The sequence below is a fragment of the Zingiber officinale genome, chromosome 10A (assembly GCF_018446385.1).
Source record: "Zingiber officinale cultivar Zhangliang chromosome 10A, Zo_v1.1, whole genome shotgun sequence".
In the NCBI taxonomy this organism is placed as follows: domain Eukaryota; kingdom Viridiplantae; phylum Streptophyta; class Magnoliopsida; order Zingiberales; family Zingiberaceae; genus Zingiber; species Zingiber officinale.
The window spans coordinates 64103028-64113978 of NC_056004.1; positions in this window are offsets into that span (position 1 = coordinate 64103028).

The window sequence follows — 10951 nt, forward strand, 5'->3', positions numbered from 1 at the left end:
TATAACTGCGTGGTTGTGATTGTTTCATTCCAGCCGAGTGGGCTGTTATTATAACTGCGTGGTTGTGTATATAAATATTCCAACCACATGTGACTGATGTATTTTGCTTGTATAAATGCTTCAGATTGTCACCGGTACAAGGGAGATGCTGCCGGATTTTTGTTTGGCAGAGACTCCTTTGGGGGCGTGACAATTTTAACCTTCTATTTTTCTATCTTTTTAAAAGAAAAAAACAAATTATTTTTGAAAAGTTAAGGTTTCTCAAAATAAGCTAAGGCCTATACTCACCTTTTTCTTTACTCTCTCAGTTATTTTGATATATGGCAAAGGGGGAGAGTATAAGAAAATTCAAAGAAAGTTAAAGAAATTCAAGAAAATTTAAGAATAGAAACACTTGAAATGTTAAAATTCAAGGGAACTTTTATTAAGGGGGAGTTTTTGTAAAGCTTCTATTAAGAGGGAGCTTTATATCAAATTTATACTTGTATGCTTGTGCTAAATTTATGCTTATTCCAGTGATGCTTTATAATATTTCTTTATTATTTTTTTACTTAACTTTGAATTTCGATAGCCATAATCAAAAAGGGGGAGATTGTTGATGCAGGAAGCATCCGACGATCGAACCCAAGTTTTGATAATGGCAAAGGGATTCAAAGTTAGGATTTCTTGTTATCGAACGTGCTTAAATGAGGTTTTAGGAAAGTCCTAACTGCGGTTAGGCAAGTGAAAACACTAGGGGGTGGTAACCCTAGGCCCTAGGGGGTGGTGGTCACCCTAGGTCCTAGGGGGTGGTGGTAACCCTAGGTGGAGAAAACCCCTAGGAAGTGGTAACACTAGGTCATAGGGGGTGGTAACCCTAGGTGGAGAAAAATCCTAAGGGGGGGTAACCTTAGGTCCTACGGGGCGGTAAGCCTAGGTGGAGGAAAATCCTAAGTGGGGTTAACTAACCTTAGGTCCTAGGGGGTGGTACCCTAGGTGGAGGAAAACCCTAGGGGGCGGTAATCCTCGGTCCTAGGGGGTGGTAAGCCCAGACAGAAAGTCCAATCGGTCTGGAGGACCGGACTGACATCAGGTAATCTCTCTTGAGGGGAGAAGGTGAGGACGCGTTCCCCGTAGAGGGAACAATAGGCGTTGGGTCGACCTATGATTTCCTGTCGGAGATCTGAAGTCAGACCCAGACAGTCCGATGACTGTCACACTCTATATTCATACTGTTATTTATGTGCAAACATTGTCTTACAGGGTATGCTATTGCTTTGGGACTAACATGTCTTGCAGGTACAAAAGGAATAAGCTAAGCTTGGAGGCGCCTCGGGTGCAGAACGTGAGCTGGTCGAGAAGCAGCGCTGGAGGCGCCTCGGATGGAGCTGGAGGCGCCTTGGACCAGAGATTGGAGGCGCCTTGAATTGGCTTGAAGTCGCCTTCAAGTGGATGAGTTACGACCAGGTCCGTTCTGATCCACACAGCTGACTCGGCTTGTTGGAGGAGCCTTGGATGGTATTAGTGGCGCCTCCAGCATTGTATATAAGGAGCTCTCAAGCAGCAAGTTAATCAATCAATTCTCAAGTTACTCTTGTGCAACAAGCCGCTCTAGAAATGTTCCGACAAAGCTGTCACTTGACACCGACGACCCGGAGCTCCGAATCTTCAGTTTTTCTATTGTCGTTGGTAAATCTATGTTGTTTTTAATTGTACTTACAGTTGTAAAATTTTCACGAGATTATAAGTGTTGACGGACGTAAATGCTCAACGAGCGTGGGCCTTGGAGTAGGAGTCGCCACAGGCTCTGAACCAAGAAAACAACTTGTGTTCGTGTATTGTTCTTTTTCTATTTCCGCTGCATCTACTCGAACATTTTCCGATTATGAAATTGAAAGTGAAAGCCATGAGCGTTATTCCCCCCCCCCCCCTGTTGGGAATTTCGGGCCGCAAAAACCGCCTTTTTGCGTTGCGGAAACCCCTAACCCCAAGCCACCGGATCCGTGTGACGTGCGAAGATAAAATTTTCGAAAAACATTACGAGTACGAGTTTCTTATGCTAGTTCTAAGCTAGATCTACAAGGAGAAAGAATTTACCCTCGATGCGATGCCCTTCGCAATCTCGCTCGTCCAACGGTTCGCCGGATATCGAGATCGTCAAGTGTACGATCCTCTAGAAGTATCCACACGAACAAACTAGGTGGAGAAGACCAAACAAAGGTATGCTAGCACCTTAGATGGTTCGGCCAAGGAGGAGGAGAGGGAGAGCAAGAAGAGAGGAAGGAGGAATGAATGCCTTGAATGAAAATCAAATTTTCATCCACACCATAAGTGGCCGGCCACTATTGGAGTTGTAACCTCCATTCTCATTTAATGTTGCCATTAAAGAGGAGATTTGTAACCTACATGAGGTGGCACACACATGTGCAAAACTTAATGATGTGTAACACCATTATTGGCCACTTAATGCCAATTCACAAATGAGGTGGCATATAGTCAAGTCAAACTTGACTTTTCCTCTTCCTCTCAAGTCAATTCAAACTTGACATTATAACTCCCATGGTTGATCAAATCCAACCATTTGATTCAAGCTAATTTAATATAATGGATCTAATTCATTTAATTAAATTGATTCAATGAGTCATAATCTAAATTAGACTCATTGAACACATGAATCAAATTGAGCCCAACTCAATTAGTTCAATTAGGATTACTCTTAATTCAATTTGATTCATCACATGAATCTAATCCTCTTGGTTCATCATATGAACCTAATCTCCATCTAATTCTTCTTTGTGTGTGACCCTATAGGTTCTTATAACGTTGACAATGCTCCTAAACCAATTTAGAAGAATAAGTAATGAGCGGTATCTAGCAACACATCATTACTTCCCAAGTTATAAGAATGTTGAGATCCAACATCACCTTGTGACTACTAATTGTGACTCCTCACAAATTTGACAAGTGTTCTTCTATCCATGACATCTAGATTGATCAATGTGAGGCATAGATCGTGTCATCCTCTAATCAATCTAAATCTTGAACTCCAAGTAGACTCACTCAATCAAATGAGCTCAAAATCTCATATTGGCTCATTTACGCATGGCCATGCACTTCGTGGTCTCACTCTATCAAGAATATCGATGTCACTCCCATCATATAGGAGGGATAGATCCCAGCTACATCACTCACATCCCTCTGCATAATTCGTTACATAACCATTAATCACCTTTATAGTCCACCCAGTTACGGGTGACGTTTGACGAAACCAAAGTACATAACTTCTTATGTAGGGATCCATGGTGACTTCAGGTCTAAGGACTAATAGTCATACTAATAGCCACATGAGAAAGTATATGACACTCATATAACGATCCATGATACTTTTTCATGGCGGGTCATTCAGTATACATTCTCTAATGCATACCCAGTGTCAACTTGATATCTCCATATCCATGACTTGTGAGATCAAGTCATCGAGTTGACCTAGATGCTAGTCTCGTCACATTAACATTGTCCCTGAATGTTAATACTCGATTAGGAATGATTAAGAGTAGTTTTCCCTATATCATCTCACTATCGATTCAACCAGTCGATTGATATAGGTAAAAACCTTCTACTCAAGGACGCTATTATACTTAGTTATTTGGCACCAATACAAGTAAGTATAATAACCAAAACAAATGTCTTTATTTATATAAGAATATGATACAATGAGTCCATACAACAATCATCAAATGATTGGCTCTAGGGCTCTAAATAACAATCTCCCACTAGCACTAGTGCCAATCAGTGTAGGCTCTAAGCCCCAATGACCTAGTGTGACCATCATGCTTCCTCTATGCCAAATCCTCGGTCAAGGGATCTGCGATGTTAGCCTCTGTGGGTACTCTGTAAATCTTCACATCTCCTCTCTCGATAATCTCTCGAATGAGATGGAAGCTAAGAGTTTGTGTTTGGTCCTGTGGGCTAGCCTGTGCTATAGCTCCATTGTTGTCACAATAGAGCTCAATAGGGTCAACGATACTAGGAACCACCCCAAGTTCAGTCATGAACTTGCGGATCTAAACTGCCTCCTTTGCTGCCTCTAATGCAGCAATGTATTCGGCCTCTGTTGTAGAATCAGCGATTATGTCCTGCTTCGAACTCTTCCAGCTCACAGCACCACCATTTTTGCAAAACACGAACCCTGACTGCGATCGATAATCATCCTGGTCGGTCTGGAAGCTAGTATCATTGTAACCCTTTACAGCTAGCCCGTCATCTCCTCCATATATCAAGAAATATTCTTTAGTCCTTTTCAAATACTTAAGAATATTCTTGACCGCTATCCAGTGACTCTCACCTGGATCTGACTGGTATCTGCTCGTCATGCTCAAAGCATACGAGACATCAAGACGAGTACATAGCATGGCGTACATGATAGATCCTATGGCTGAGGTATAAGGGATATGATCCATGCGGTCTCTCTCCTCTCTATAAGAGGGACCTTGAGTCTTCGAAAGACTCAAGCCATGTGACATCGGCATAAATCCCTTCTTGGAGTTCTGCATGGCAAACCGTAGTAGTACCTTGCCAAGCAATCTCCTAGATATATCTCTATAGATCTGTATGCCCAAAATGCGAGATACTTCACCTAAGTCCATCATTGAGAAACAACTCCCTAGCCAAGTCTTGACAGACTACAGCAAAGGGATGTCACCCCCAATGAGTAGTATGTCATCCACATACAATATAAGGAAAACAACTGTGTTCCCTACAACCTTCTTGTAGACACAAGGCTCATCTTCATTCTTGATGAAACCAAATTGTTTGATTGTATCATCGAATCGAAGATTCCAGCTTCGAGAAGCTTGCTTTAGTCCATAAATGGACCTATGCACTTGCATACCGCCAGATGTCTGGATCTACAAAACCCTCAGGTTGTGTCATGTACACATCCTCGAGAGGTTTCCATCTTAAACGCGATTTTGACATCCATCTGCCATATCTCATAGTCATGGTATGCTGCAATAGCAAGCATGATCCGAATGGACTTAAACATCGCTACTGGAGAAAAGGTTTCATCATAGTCAATACCATGAATCTGCTTGAAACCTTTAGCTACCATGCGACCCTTATAGATAAGTCCATCCATGTCAGTCTTTCTCTTAAAGACCCACTTACACCCTATGGGTTTTACACCCTCAGGTGGATCAACCAAAGTCCATACTTGGTTAGTGTACATGGATTCCATCTCGGATCTCATGGCTTCTAGCCATTTCTCGGAATCTGGTCTCATCACAGCTTCCTGATACGAGGTGGGCTCATCCTCTATGAGCACAACGTCATCATGGTTAGACAAGAGAAATGAGTATCTCTCAGGCTGAAGACGTGCCCTATCACACCTGCGAAGAGGTATGTCTACTTGAACTGGTTGTGGTTTCTCAACTCCTTGTGGAACATCATCATCCACAACACTTTGTGGTTCCAGTTCAACTTCCATCGAGGTTGCAGTGCTATTGTTCGCATCTTGAATTTCTTCAAGATCGAACGTACTCCCACTAGTCTTTCTAGAAACAAAGTCCCTTTCTAGAAAAACCCCAGTCTTAGCCACAACTATCTTGTGTTGATCGGAATGTAGAATAATATCCCTTAGTTTCCTTGGGATATCCGATAAAATAACACTTGTCGGATTTGGGTCCCATTTTTTTCTCGAGATTTGACGTCGAACGAAGCCTCACAACCCCAAATCCTCATAAAAGACACTGTCATCTCTCCCATCCATATCCTATATGGTGTCTTTATCAGGCCTGGATGGATCTCGTTGAGTATAAAGCTGATATAAGAGTATATCCCCAAAGGAATGAAGATCGTGTGACTCATCATAGATCGCATATCTAATAGTACGATTCCTCCTTTCGGATACACCATTCCACCGTGGTGTTCTAGGAGGAGTGAGTTGGGATAAACCCACACTCAGCCAGATAGTCACGAAACTCATGGCTAAGGTATTCCCCACCCTCGATCGATCAAGTATCTTAATACTCTTGCAGTCGGTTTTGTACTTCATTCTTGAATTCTTGAATTTTTCAAAGGATTTAGACTTATGTGTTATCAAGTACACATAACCATATCTACTGAAGTCATCAAGAAATGTAATGAAGTACCTATAACCTCCTCTCTAGCCATTGAAGGGCCACATACATCAAATGCATAAGACCTAACAAGTCGTACGCTCTATCACGTGTCCACTAAAGGGAGTCTTGGTCATCTTGCCTAGTAGGCATGACTCGCACGTCTTATATGATTTAAATTCAAATGAGTCAAGCAAACCATCTTTATGGAGGTGGGATAAGCGCTTGTCATTTATATGACCTAAGCGACAGTGCCAGAGATAGGTTTGGTTCATGTCATTTGACTTGAACCTCTTGGTACTTATGTTATAGATAGGGCTATCAAGGTCTAGAATATAGAGTCCGTTCATCAGAGGTGCACTACAATAGAACATATCTTTTAAATAAACTGAACAACATTTGCCCTTTATTATAAAAGAGAAACCTTTATTGTCTAAACAAAAAACTGAAATTATGTTCTTAGTTAAAACAGACACTTAACAATATCATCCAATTCTAGTACAAGCCCAGAGGGCAGAGATAGAGAATAAGTTCCTACAGCAACAGCAGTAACCCATGCTCCATTGCCTACTCGTTGGTTTATCTCGCCCTTTGTCAATGCTCTGCTATTTCTCAGCGCTTGTACATTAGTACAAATTTGAGAAGCACATCCGGTATCTAATACCCATGATGAAGAAATAGATAGATTGACTTCTATAACATATATACCTGAAGTGGAAGAATCACTTCGTTTCTTCTTAAGATCTTCTAGGTACACCTTGCACTTCCTCTTCCAATGTTCGGTTTGACTGCAGTGGAAGCAGGAAGCATCCTTGGTGACCCCTCCTTTAGGCTCAGTGCCTTGCCTTTGCCCTTGGCTTGGGACTTTCCTTTGCGTTTGGGCTTGCCCTTGCCCTTGTGTTTCTGAACCATCAAAACAGAGTGGGGCTTAACCTTCTTAAGGTTCAGTTCAACAGTTCTTAACATGCTAAGAAGCTCGGGCAGTGGCTTGTCAATTTCGTTCATGTTGTAGTTTAGAATGAATTGACTATAGCTATCCTAGCTCTTGGCCAAGATCCCAACCTCTGTAGGTTTTCTATGTACCCAATCATTTTGAGTACATATGGGCCTACGGAGCCCCATCTGACATCTTGCACTGAAATAGTGCCCTTGAGATCTCAAATCTCTCGTGCTTGTCCTTGATATAGTTGACGAAGATGTTCAACCATATCATAAGCACCCATTAACTCATGTTGCTGCTCTCAAGAGTTCATCTTGCGAGCATAAGACATGACACATCTAATGGTCCATCTTGATGCTTTTGTAAGCATCGCCACTTCGTATAAGCGTGCGGAAGAGCCCTCTAGAATGCTTGCTCCCGACGCTGACACGACGCTGGGTGAGAACTATGAGATCCTATGCAGTCAGAAATTTCTCCGTTGAGCTTGTCCTTATCGATGAAACAGAGAGAAGGTGTCGTGTTCTACGGCAATCTATAAGTAAAAATGTAGAAAATAAATATCATATTCTTTAATCATTTAATTAGGCCTTTAACTAAATGATGCTCCCATTGAATTCTATAATTCAAGTGGGACAAGATCCACATCATACTACGCCTTGAGTTAGCTTTGGCAATCGCCCAAGACTTAGTATGACCGGTGAGTAACTAATTAATTACATCTCTATGCAACTCTTGTTTATAGGATCATTATCCACGTTATATTAAAACTTGATTTGGCTAATACACCCAAGAATTAATATAAATGTGATTTATATCCTATCTTTCCTACCATTGAAAGAATGTCTGTTGTACTCGATCCAACCGAGTTAACTAGGAATACTCAATCTAATTGAGTTCATATATAAGCGGGACCAAGATTATCCTCCGCACCCTACCAAGATAATATGTTTGGCGATTCAATATCACATGTGATCGAGGTAGTGATAGGTAGGCATGATAGGCATTTTAGAGTTGACGCGATTGAGATCTAATCTAATCGAGAGGGTGTCTTGTACACGATTTAGATCTTATCTAATCAAGGCGTTAATTAACTACTTTACTAGCATGCATCAAATACACACACAAGCAATTAATTATACTATTTGTGATAAGTCATGGTCCTACTACGATCTTCTCAAGCCAATGAGAAGATCGGATGGTCAACCTAGGGTCAGGCCTCAAGCCCTCCTCCTTGACCACCTTGTGTTGCTCGCGCCTCCTCAACTCCGTCTCGAGTGGACCTTCTATCGCTCAATTTTTGTACAATTTGAAGCTCGAGTTACATTCGAGTCTAAACTAATTTACAACAAGAATAAAGAGAGGCTTGTGACATAGTGCTATCAAGTATACAACACACACAAAAATGACCAGCCGTGATGTTACTACATAACACAATTTTCAAATCCAATTTGGGCCATGACTATCACAAAATAATACATAACTCTAAATTATGTATTTTCTATAATTTTTGTAATTTTTACTATAAATTTTTCATTTTTAGGGTTCTAATCCAATAGTGATCATGTTAATTGAATTTGAAGTAGTACGTGGGCAAGATTCTCACCCGCGATAACCATCGCGAGTGTTCCTTAGCGATCCCGCCCTATTGTCCCAAAACGCTGGGGTGAAACCCGTAGAAAATCCTGTAGTCAGTCGGCCAAAGTGAACACTCAGTTGCTCTTCACTAGAAAAAATAAAAACCATAAAATTACAGAAAGTTAGAGAACTGATATTTTCTTAAAATACAAATTAAACTAGTTAAGACTCAAGACGTGGACTCTTGGCTCTGAAACCTTGATTTTAGGAAACCGACGAGCCACCAGATCCGCGCGAAGATAAAATTTCGGAAAACATTATGAGTTTTATTCTAGTTCTAAACTAGATCTATAAGGAGAATGAATTTACTCGACGTCCCGTCAATTCTCAATCCAATCAGGTCATTCACGGATCTCGAGATTGTCAGTGTACGATCCTACAAGTATCCACACGAACAAACTAGGTGGAGAAGACCAAACAAAGGTGTGCTAGCACCTTAGATGGTTCGCCAAGGAGGAGGAGAGGAGAGCAAGAAGAGAGGAAGAAGGAGGAATGAATGCCTTGAATGAAAATCAAATTTTCATCCACACCATAAGTGGTCGCCATTGGAGTTGTTGTTGGGTCTCGGGCCGAACCGCTTTTGATGGCCCCGAGTCACCCAAAGTCATGGATCTCGTGAAAGATTCGTAATAAAATTTTCGAAAACCTTTTCTTGTGCGAGTTTGAAAAACTTTAGATCTACACTAAAGTTAAGATCATTACCTTGATGCTACCCACGCGAATCCCACTCAATGGTGTGCGGATCTCAAGACCGTCGCATGCGGTCCTCTAGAAGTATCCACACGAACAATCCGAGAAGACCAAACAAAGGTGTTCTAGCACCTTGTCTTGTTCGCCAAGAGAGGAGAGGAGAAGAGAGAGAGCTCTAGAGGAAGAAGATGACTTAATCACATGAATGAAAATATGAATATTTTTTCATTCCCCACTAGAGTGGCCGGCCACATCTTGGAGGAGGTAACTCCACATTAATTCAATGGAGACCATTAAAGTTGTAACCCCGAGGTGGCATTCTGGATGATGTGGATCAACACTATTGGTCACATCTTGCCACCTCACTAAATGACATGGCAACAAAGTAACCTCTCATTTAATGTGGGCCGACATTAAATGCTATGGAGGCTTGTAACTCCATGAGGTGGCACATTGATGATGTGGAGCAATCCTATTGGTCCACATCTTGCCAACTCACTAGTGATGTGGCAAAAAGTCAAGTCAAACATGACTTTTTCTCTTCCTCTCAAATCAAGTCAAACCTGATCAAATCTCTCTCATGGTTGATCTAATCCAACCATATGATTCAAGCCAACTTAATATAATGAATCTAATTCATTAAATTAAGTTGATTTAATGAGTCATAATCTAAATTAGACTAATTAAATACATGAATCAACTTGAGTCCAACTCAATTAGCCCAATTTGGCTTACTCTTAATCCAATATGATTCATCAAATGAATCTAATCCTCTTGGTTCATCATATGAACCAAATCTCCATCTAATTGTCCTTAGTGTGTGACCCTATAGGTTCTTGTAACGTTGGCAATGCCCTAAACCCATTTAGGAGCATAAGTAATGAGCGGTATCTAGCAACACATCATTACTACCTAAGTTACAAGAATGTCGAGATCCGACATCACCTTGTGACTACCAATTGTGACTCCTCACAAAATATATGACATTGTCCTTCTATCCTAGACATCTAGATTGATCAATATGAGGCATAGACCGTGTCATCCTCTAATCAATCTAAATCTTGAACTCCAAGTAGACTCACTCGATCAAATGAGCTCAACATCTAATGTTGACTCATTTGGGTATGGCCATGCACTTCATGGTCTAACTCTATCAAGAATATTGATGTCGCTCCCATCATATGGGAGGTAGATCCCATCTACATCACTCACATCCCTCTACATAATTTGTTACATATCCAATTTATAGTCCACCACGTACGCACGACAGTACATAACTCCTTATGTAGGTATCCATGGTGACTTCGGTCCAAGGACTAATAGTACTAATAGCCATAAGAAAGTATGACACTCATATAACGATCCATGATACTTTCTCATGATATACATTCTCCAATGCATACTCATGTGTCAACTTGATATCTCCATATTCATGACTTGTGAGATCAAGTCATCGAGTTGACCTACATGCTAGTCTTATTGCATTAACATTGTCCCTGAATGTTAATACTCGACTAGGAATGATTTAGAGTAGTGTTCCCTATATCATCTCACTATCGATTCAACTAATCGATTGATATAGGTATGAACC